Genomic DNA, 10,123 nt, shown 5'->3' with positions numbered 1-10,123 from the left:
TTGCCAAATTACTATATAGCAACTACAAAATTAATTTTAGAGCTTTAAAATAGTTATAAGGCCTATTACTATATAAAATCTAGCTATTGTACCTTTTTTTAAAGTCTTATATTTTACAGTCCTTTATTAAAAGTCTCGATATTTTACCAATTTTTTACTAAACTTACTATATTTAGCATATATTTTCTACTATTAGGGATTAAAAATATTCCTTAAAATTCTAAGATTTTATAGAGATTTGCTTTTACCAAGACTCTCTATATTTAAATTTTTGTTTAAAATATATATAAAATTATTATAGGGTTATAAAGTCAAAAAAGTAGAAAAAAAATGAAATTCCCCATATAAATTAAAATTTTTCAACTTTATAACATTATAATAAACTTTTATACTTTTAAAATAATATTCTAAATATACTAAGTTACAATAAATATAAATATTTATGCGATATTAAATTTTTTTTTAAAATAAATTAATATCTAGTAGTAGAAAATATACATTAAATATTATAGATCTTATTAGGGAACTAATAGGATTTATTAAGCCTTATAAACTTAGTTCTAAACAGCGTATTAATTATACTCTTTACCTTTATAAGCCTCGCGTGGCGTTTAAAGACTTCCTTATTCTATAGCTTGGCCTAGGCCGTTATATAGTAGGTAAGCGTGCTCTAGTACTTTTCCTATTCCCTTTTCTACCGCTCCTTAAACGCCTTTTATACCCTAGCCCTTCTACTTCTCTTATACTACGCTTTAGATAAGTCTATTAGCCGTATATCTATCCCTAAGATATCGGCCGTTATCCTCTTAAGCTTATCCCGTCTAGTGGGCCGCATTAATAGCTTTATTCTAGGCTGGAGTTAGTAGGCTATTATAGCCCGTATAGTGTTGCACTCCCTCTTAATATACTCTCTTGCTAGTCCTTTCTGCGTCCTCTCTATATAGGCTATAGCTAGCTCTTTAAGGTATATCTAGAGCGGCGGGAACCCTGTCTCGTACTCTAGTACTACTATTAGCGTTAATTTATACGCCCCCGTAATAGTGCGGAGGTATAGGTTTTATATTACGCCTAGCTAGCGTAGCTTAGTTTTACTTATTTCCTTAGGCTTTATCTACTCTGGTGGTAAGTACTAGGTACTATATTTATATAAGATTGCCAGCTAGACCACGGCGGAGTATATTATTTACGCCTTTTAAAAGGAGGCGCCCTATATAGAGGCTATAAGCCAGGTTAATATAGCCATTTAGGTAATTGCCTTTATCTTAATAATGTTAATGTACAGTCCCTATTTAAGCTTTAAGTTAACCTATACCCCTAATATACGTAGGTTACTGACTAGGCCTTCCGTAAAGCCATATATATTAGCTATAGCCTTTATATTAAACTTCTTATAGCTCCTTATAAAATGGATAAGGTAATACTTTTTAGGGGTAAATACTACCCTATACCGGCGTACCTACGCCGTATATACCTTATGCGCCCTTTCTATAGTTTTATAGTTTTCCTCCGTAGTCTTACTATACGTTAGTATATTAAAGTCGTTAACAAATCTAAATACTATAGTAGTTCCCCCTTATAGCTTTAGTAGGAGTGTATAGGTAAAAAAGAGGAATAGGATTAGCAATAGCGCTAAGCCTTAGGGTATACTAGTATTTGTTTATATTATTTATACTATATATCCTCTAATTAAGAGCCTTATTATTTAATCCTTAAAGAAGGACTTTATAAACTATACTATTTAGTAGGGTACGGCTTAGGCCTTTATATTATAGATTATTCTTTTATAGAAGACTTGGTTAAAGGCCCCAGAAATATTAAGGCTAAGTAATAAGGCTACTAGGTTTAGGTTACTCCTCTACACCATATATACCTATTAGGTTAGTAGCTCTAGTGCTATCTATATTAAGTGCTCTAGCCTTACTCCTATCTAACTAGCTAGTAATATACCTATCTCCTCCGTAATTTTAAACAATTAGCTGGCTATTATTCTCTTAAGTAGCTTCCTAATAGTGTTAAGCAGCGCGATTAGTTAGTAGGCCTTTACCGTAGTATAGGATGGCTTCTATAGTTTTTAGAGGACTACTATAATAGAGTCTTTAAACGGTTTTAGGTAATATCTAATTACTATATAGCTGCTAAAGAGTTTAGCTAGTACTAGGGCTAGCTACTCTCCACACGTCTTAAGGAATTAGTTAGTAATCTTCTTTAGACCTATAGCCTTATTAGGGGTAAGCCCCTTTAAGGCTATAATAATATCCTCCTCCTTAACTACTTTCTTTATTATTCGCGGCTTTAGGTATATAAACCCTAGTATATTATTAAAGTCCGCCTATACCGGTAGCGGAAAGAACTACTCTATAAGGATAGTAGCCTTCTCCTTATTATTATAGTATAGGGTCTCCTCTCCTAGTCTATTAATAGGAGGAAACTATAGTAGGGCCTTTAGCTTCCTATCCGCTATATACGCCTATTTTACTATCCTTTATATCCCTTTAGGGTTATTTATTAGCTTTTTAATGGTCCTCCTCTATAGCTTATTAGCCTCTTATTAGATTACCCTTTTCTTCTTATTTTATATAACTTTATAGTTAATCTAGTTAAGTACTAATTAAGAGACCTTCTATGCCTAAAAGGCCTGTTAGGTTTTCTTTACTATTTCTATATATTCCTCTAACCATACTTTAGAGGCTTACAGTAAGGGCCGCGCATTAAGTACTGTTTTTACTATAGTGTTCTTAATCGCTTAGTATATAGCCTCCGCTAGTACGTCTAGTTCTTCTCTTATATTATATAGGAGTCTATATAGGGGCTAAAGTTAGCCCTTTAGCTTACTCTATACTACCTTCTAATTAGCCTTCTTCTATAGCGGTCTCTTAAGTAAGGAAGGCCCCTCTAGCGTCTCTATGTCTACCTCTATAATAATAGGAAAGTAGTGGGACCCTATATACTAGCGGTCTTATCTTTAACTTTATAGCAGCCTATTAGTAATCTAGGGGGAGGTAAATACTAGGTTTAGCGTGCTCCTTAATATACCCTTTACCTATATCTCTATACCTACCTTAGTAGCTAGGCTTAGGCTAGCTACCTCTATAGCGCGAATAAGGTTATCCGCCGCGTTATCCATGTATATTACTGTTATACCCCCCTAAAAGGGGTAGTATAGATTAAAATCACCTAATAGTATATATTCTCCTTTGGCCCTTAGTAGCTCCAGTAGTATATAGACACTATTATTTATCTATTAGGGGTTATAAATATTATAAATCTAGATAGTCCTCTTATAACCCTTTAGCTTAATTATATATATGTCCGCTAAGTGGTATATAAGCGCCCACTTATTTGTGTTAATAGCCTTATTTATATAAAAGTAGACCCTTATATTACCTACTTCCGCGTATACTAGGTAGTAGGATTTTATAATATATATTATATTTCTTTAGTCCCTCCGCTATAGCTTCTAGATAGCTAATATATTTAGCTAGGGGTCCGCCTGCTTTACCTCTTATAGAAAGTGGAGTAGTACGCCGTTCCTACTATTATTAGTGTTATATTATATAATTATAAGTGTTTTCTGGTGTTCTAATATAAGAGGTCCATACTAGCCTCTAGGTTAGCTAAGTTGGTGCCCTTTAGCGTCCGTTTGCTTCCTTATAATATAGTTTTAGAGCCTTTAAATACCTCTCTCCGGATCTAGGCTTCTGCTTCTACCTCTATATTAAACTCTATATTTAGTAGGGGCTCCTAAGTTGCTAGGATTTAAATTAGGGCGTATATACTACCATATAATACTATTTAGAGTGTTAATTAGAGGGTCCTCTAGCCTATTTCCTTCCTAGAATAATTAAAAGTCTATAGCCGGCCGACCTTTTAGGGGGCTTCCTCTGCCTATATAGAGCTCTTTTGCGTAACTATTTCCTTTAGCTTTCTTTTCTTAGCTCGTTATGAGGCCTCCTTAGTAGTGATCTCGTACTATAATTGTGATTACTGTCCGCTTGTAGGTGCCTTATAGGTGCCTACGTAGTGTGTTGGCGTATAAGCCCTAATTGCTATAGCCTTCTCCTACTGTGTCCGCTTAATACTATACGCCCCGTTCTATACCTTATAGTCTACTTTATAGTTAATATACTTTTTAGGTAAGTCTCCTATATATTCGCTAGTATTATATTACCTAGCGCAGCGTCCGTATCTAGCTTTTCTCCTATAACTCTTAGCTATATAGTTAAAGCCTTAGCATTTAAAGTACTGCGTTACTAGAAATGTTATCTTATGCCTTATAACTAGGTAGTAATCTCCTCCTAAGAAGAGGCCCTAATTAAATAGCGCATTTACTAACTCTTTTGACTATATACCTATAATAAGTAATAATTTAACCTTTTGTTCCGTTTGGACTCTTCCTAGCCTTTTCTACGCCAGCCTTTTTACTATAAGCCCCGCTATAGTATAGTTCTGCTTTATTATATCTTTTATTTTCTACTTAGCCTCTAGGCCTTAGATAGTAAGGCTTGTAGATACTGCGTAGACCTCTACTAGTACTAGTAGAACAGCTAGTATAGCAGAGCGTCTAAGAACCTTTATCCACTCTATTTCTTATAGCAACCTATTTTTTACGTCTTTATCTATAATATACGCCCTAATATTACCGCTTTATAACTTCTTTATAGCCTATATCCTGTAGGTGTCTAGGGGTCCTATAGCCTAGAGTTTATATACTAGGGCTTAGCTATTCTACTTTAAGGTTTTCTTATAGTTAGCGGCGTCGCCTATATAGATTATAATCTTATATACTTCTATAGGTTTATAGGAAACTTATCATATAGCTTAGGGCATTATAGGTATAGTGGTAGCAACGTGTGCGTATAATAGCGGGCCTATAGACGTCGGTCCGCTCTTTATAGCTATCGTTACGGCCTTTTTAAGGGCGCTAATATCTGTCCGGATTGCCTTTATATCCTAGGCATATTGCTCCTGGGTTCCTTAAGTCTAGATAAGCTCCGCTAATATAGCGAAGGTTATCTAAAGGGTTATAATCGCGATAGTAAGGAAGGAGAGTATTATGGAGCGCTCCTTGTCTGTATTAAGAGATCGTTTCTATAGTGCCTACTGGGTTTATTTTACGGTTTATATAGTTTATAGAACGCGTTCTTAAAAGGCGCGCTGTTTAATTGGGGTGGTTAGGGTTAGGGGTTTATTTGTTTGTTATAATCTGGTTTTAGGGGCTATATATTGGAAAACACCATATATACCTCCACTAACGCCGAATTAGGGTGTGTGGTTTTAATAGAAAGGGTTTCTATAGTCCTCTGGAGCTTATAGGAGCTCTATTAGGCTTATTTCGCAGGTTTCTTTGGCGGGCGATTGCATTATGTTGTTATAACTTTTAAATAAGTAAAGGTCTTATATTCCTTATTAAAGATAACGGCTTTATTCTTTTAGGTTTAAGCTATAAGGGGTAAAACTAAGGCGGGAAAGTTATTAATAAACCATTCCTTAAAGGACTATAGTCCTTACCTAGATAGCTCCCTTTTTTATAGTAAATCTTAAAATATAATTAGAGTTAATCTATTAGGCAATTTACTTTATTAGTTATATTTACGTTATTAACTTCTTATTTGCCTATATACCTAGCCCATTAATAAGTCTATTATAGTATTTTCTATAAGGCTTTATATATAGAGGACGGCTAGATTAACTAGCTTATATTTACTAAGCTTACTATAAATAACTCCGTTATAAAAACTATAAAGGTCTCCCTATTCCTAGCTAACTACGACTAGTATCTATAGATAGAATTTAAACCTTTTAGTAATGTTCCTCGCCCCGCTTATTACGTCTTATAAATTATAAAAGTAAATAAATTTATAGAGAAGATAGAGGAACTATAATAGTTCCTTACTAATAAGATAATATAGGCTTAATCTAATTATAAAGCCGCAGTAAATAAGAACCAAACCCTAGTACTAGCCTACTAGATTAGTAATTTTATCTAGTTAAATATAAAAAATATAAATATAAAACAACCTGTATAATTACAGCACATAGTATACTAAACGCGTAATTATACGTTTGGTGCACTAACTACTTATTTATAAAGTGCTAACTAATTAGGGGGGAGGCGCGTCAGTATATAGACTACGTAGTCTACCTTAATAGAATCAAAAGTTACCACTATCTAAAAGAGTATACGATACTATACGAATTTCGTGCCCCTAGATAAAACTCACTTATATTATTAAATTAATACAAATACTAATTAGTAAGCGCGCACAGATCAGCAATTACTTAATACCTCCCCCTAAGCGATATATAATAGCGACCACCCGTTTATATCCTAGTACGACCTACTAAAAGGTTAGAAGTTAGGGATTACGGACTATATTACCATCTCTATATACTTATTTAAGTCTTAGTATAGTTTATTAAAAGTTTATAAATACGAATATAGACCTTTATAGAACCCCCTGCCTTCCTATAAACTATTATAGACTTATTAATCGCCCTTATAGACTATTATAAGACCTCTTAAACTATTACGGACCCGTTAATTAATTTCACGGACCGTTATAAGACCTCCTCCACCCATTTTAAGCCACTACTACCTGCTATAAGCTCCTTTTGACCCGTTATAGCTTATATAGATATACTACGCTATATAATATAGCAGATATAAGCAAGCAAATTAACAAAGGTTAAAAGAAGTAAAGTTAGGGAGTTAACCTTACGTCTATAAACGGCGTTAATAACTATATTAATTTTAAAATCCTTAAATACGGATACTTTAAGCTCCTAAATAACTATCTATAGAAGTAATATAAGGAAGACTTTGCGGGCTTTATAGAAGCTATTTTTAAGGCTTGCAACCTTATAACTACCCGCAACCTATAAACCCTCTTATATAACTAAGGTGTATAAGTTAAAAAGGATAAGCAAGTTACTATTGCACGGTCTCTATACAACACCCTATATAAGGAGGACTAAATAGAATAAACTAAAGAGCAGATTCTAGATTATATTAAAACTAGCGGACTCTTTACCTTATTTAAACTTAATAGGATCTCTAGTCTTATAGACAACCTATTTAACTAAATTCGCCCTATAGACTAAAGTAATTTTAAAATTAATTTTACGGACTAAAGTATACCTAACCCTTAAGTTACGGACCGTAATACCCCTATAAACCAAAATACGGACTAAAACCCTTCCATTACTTAAGTTATAAATCTGTAAACTACTTAAGTAAAGACCTATAGTAAGGAGCTAGCTAACTTAGCTAAGCTTTATACTAACGAATCTAAGTATAGCGGTAAAAATAATAACTTTAACTTTAAACTAACTATCTTTACGGACCTCTATTANAAGGCTAATATTCCTAAATAGGAGTTTAGCNAAGCCTACTNTACNATACTNCGCGGCCTAGCCCTTAACTACTATTANACTAACCTTAANAGTAACCCCCTTNGTNTTCCCTTTAATAAGCTATATAAAGCTATACGTAACTACTTTAAAGGGCTAGAATATAAGCGTAATATCCTTATATAATAGAATGCGATCCCATAAAGGGCGTATAGCCAGCTAGTAAGAACAGGGGAGGAACTGGAGACAATAACAGATTTAGATATAGAAGCGCTAGTAGGAACACAAGACACGGAAATAGAAAGCTCTATACAAAATGAGTAGTAACTAGGGTATAAACACAAGAGATAGAAGTTCTGAATATCCTAAAGAAAGTAGAAATAGAAGAAGCGAGGAACGAAGGAGAGGCGAAGGACCCTCGCTGGGGGTCCGCCACCTATCCATTATATAGTATAACTGCGGCAATATAAACCACCGTCTTGCAAGGCCTTTACTAGATAGTCTAGACCTAGAGAAATACTATATCCTTGCCATATAAGAGCCGTACTACAATACCTATATATAATCGACATACTGCCCCCAAGGATTCCAGCTCCTATACGAACCAAAAGCAGCTATATGCGTATGCTTTATAATTAGCAAGGCTATCAGCCTATCCTTATGGTTATAGTAGGCAGTTAACCTAGATATTGCAGTGATAACAATCTAGATATATAGGGGACCGGTATAAATTATTAATGTGTATAACCCTAGGGTCAAAGGGGTCCTATAAATAGAGAATATTATATTAGTAATAAGCTTGCTAGAAACCAAAGGCATAGAGTCTATCCTATTAGGAGATATAAACCTCTACTACCCGCGGTAAGGGGGTATCCATATTACTGCTAATTAATAGGTAAAATGCCTATTAAGAGCTATAGACACCTAGGGCCTTAAGTTAACCACCCCCCTAGGAGCAACTATATGGCAATAAGGAACCTCTAGAAGTATAATTAACCTTATATTTATAGACGAAGGCCTATACCAGAGACTTAAAAGGTGCAACCCTAAAGAAGAATAGGCACTTACCTTAGACCATATCCCCATCCAGATATAGCTAGATTTGGATATTAAGGCGTAATTAAGTAGTAAAAGATACGTAAAAAGGAAGCTTAAGACAAACAGTTTCCTTAATATAGTTAAACAACAACTCTAAGACCTAGAAGAAATCTACCTAATTCTAAACGAGCGAGGCTTATTAGCTACCCCTAAGGAAATTAACTAAAGACTAGAAAGGATCTAGGCAGCGATTAAAAATAGGCTAGAAGAGTACTGCCCAGTCTTAAAACCGGGCCCCTACGCGCGATACGCATGGTCTGTATAATACGCGGTTCTTATTACTAGCTAATGACGAGTAAGAAGGAAATATATAAGTAGCTATAACCCTAAAGACGAGAGATAATACAAAGACACAAGAAACCAGTTAAAGAATACCCTAAAGAAAGAAGTAAGGAATAACTAGAGACGGTTTATAAATAAGTATACTTTTAACCCGAGCCTCCCCTATAACAAGGGCCTTTAGGCTATAGCAAAATAGGTAAAGAAAAAGGTAGGGCGCCTAGCAGAAGATCTATACCTACTACCCCTATGAAGAGCAGGGGAATTATAGGCTACTAATAATAATAATAAGAAGGCAAAGATCCTTATAGAGAGGTTCTTCCCCTAACCGGCTCCGGCAGACCTTAGTGATATTATAGGTAAAACACCGGTAACTCGCCTAAGGGTTAACAGCGATATAATAATAAAGGAAATAGCTAGAACTATTAGCCGCCTTTTAAACAATATAGTACTAGGACTAGATAGGATTCTAAATAAGGCCTTAAAAACCTATGGACCACTTATAGCACCCTAGCTTACAGATATAGCTAGGGCATACTTTACTATAGGCTACTACCCGCAACTTAGAAGATCTATAATAACGGTTGTTCTACAGAAAGAAGGTAAAGTAGATTACTTAATCCTAGGAAGCTACCGCCCTATTACCTTAGAAATCACCCTTAGCAAGATCTTAGAAAAGGTAATAGCGGACCATATAGCAGATATAGCTAAGGAACACGACCTACTACCACAAAGCCAAATAGGGGTAAGAAAGAACCGCTTAACACTATCAGCACTTACGCTACTTACTGCCACCATTAAATCCGCATAGGCGATGCGAAGGGACTTTGTAGTATTAATGCTCAGCCTAGATATTAGCGGCGCCTATAATAACATACCCTATAAGCGTCTCCTATACATCCTTAGGGTAAAAGGCTTCCTAAAATGGATTATATAATTTATTTAAGGGTTTATAAGTTAGAAAGAAACATTACTAGTCTTTAGCGGATACTAAAGCCCCCCTATTGTAGTTATAACAGGAATACTATAAGGATTACCCCTCTCGCCTATACTCTTCCTTTTCTTTATAAGCAACCTGCTTAACTCCTTTAAAAAAGGGGCGACCTAGGGGATAGGCTTCGTTAATAATATAAACCTAATTATATACGGGCTAATAGCCATAGAGAATTGCAGAACACTAAAGAAAGCTTATAACACCTATATAGAATAGGTAAGACAATATAGAGTCTAATTCTTACCAGAGAAATACTAGCTAATCTACTTTATAAGAAAACGCAACCAATCTGCAGATCTCTAGTATATAATTTACATCTAAGGCTTTAGGGGTTAACCAGTTTAGGGCCTAAGGGTATTAGGAGTATAGGTAGATAGTAAGCTCTAGTAGAGCGTATATGCA

This window comes from Cenococcum geophilum (assembly GCF_001692895.1).
Source record: "Cenococcum geophilum 1.58 unplaced genomic scaffold K441scaffold_4, whole genome shotgun sequence".
Lineage (NCBI taxonomy): Eukaryota > Fungi > Ascomycota > Dothideomycetes > Gloniales > Gloniaceae > Cenococcum > Cenococcum geophilum.
Note: the sequence above shows the minus strand (reverse complement) of the source record.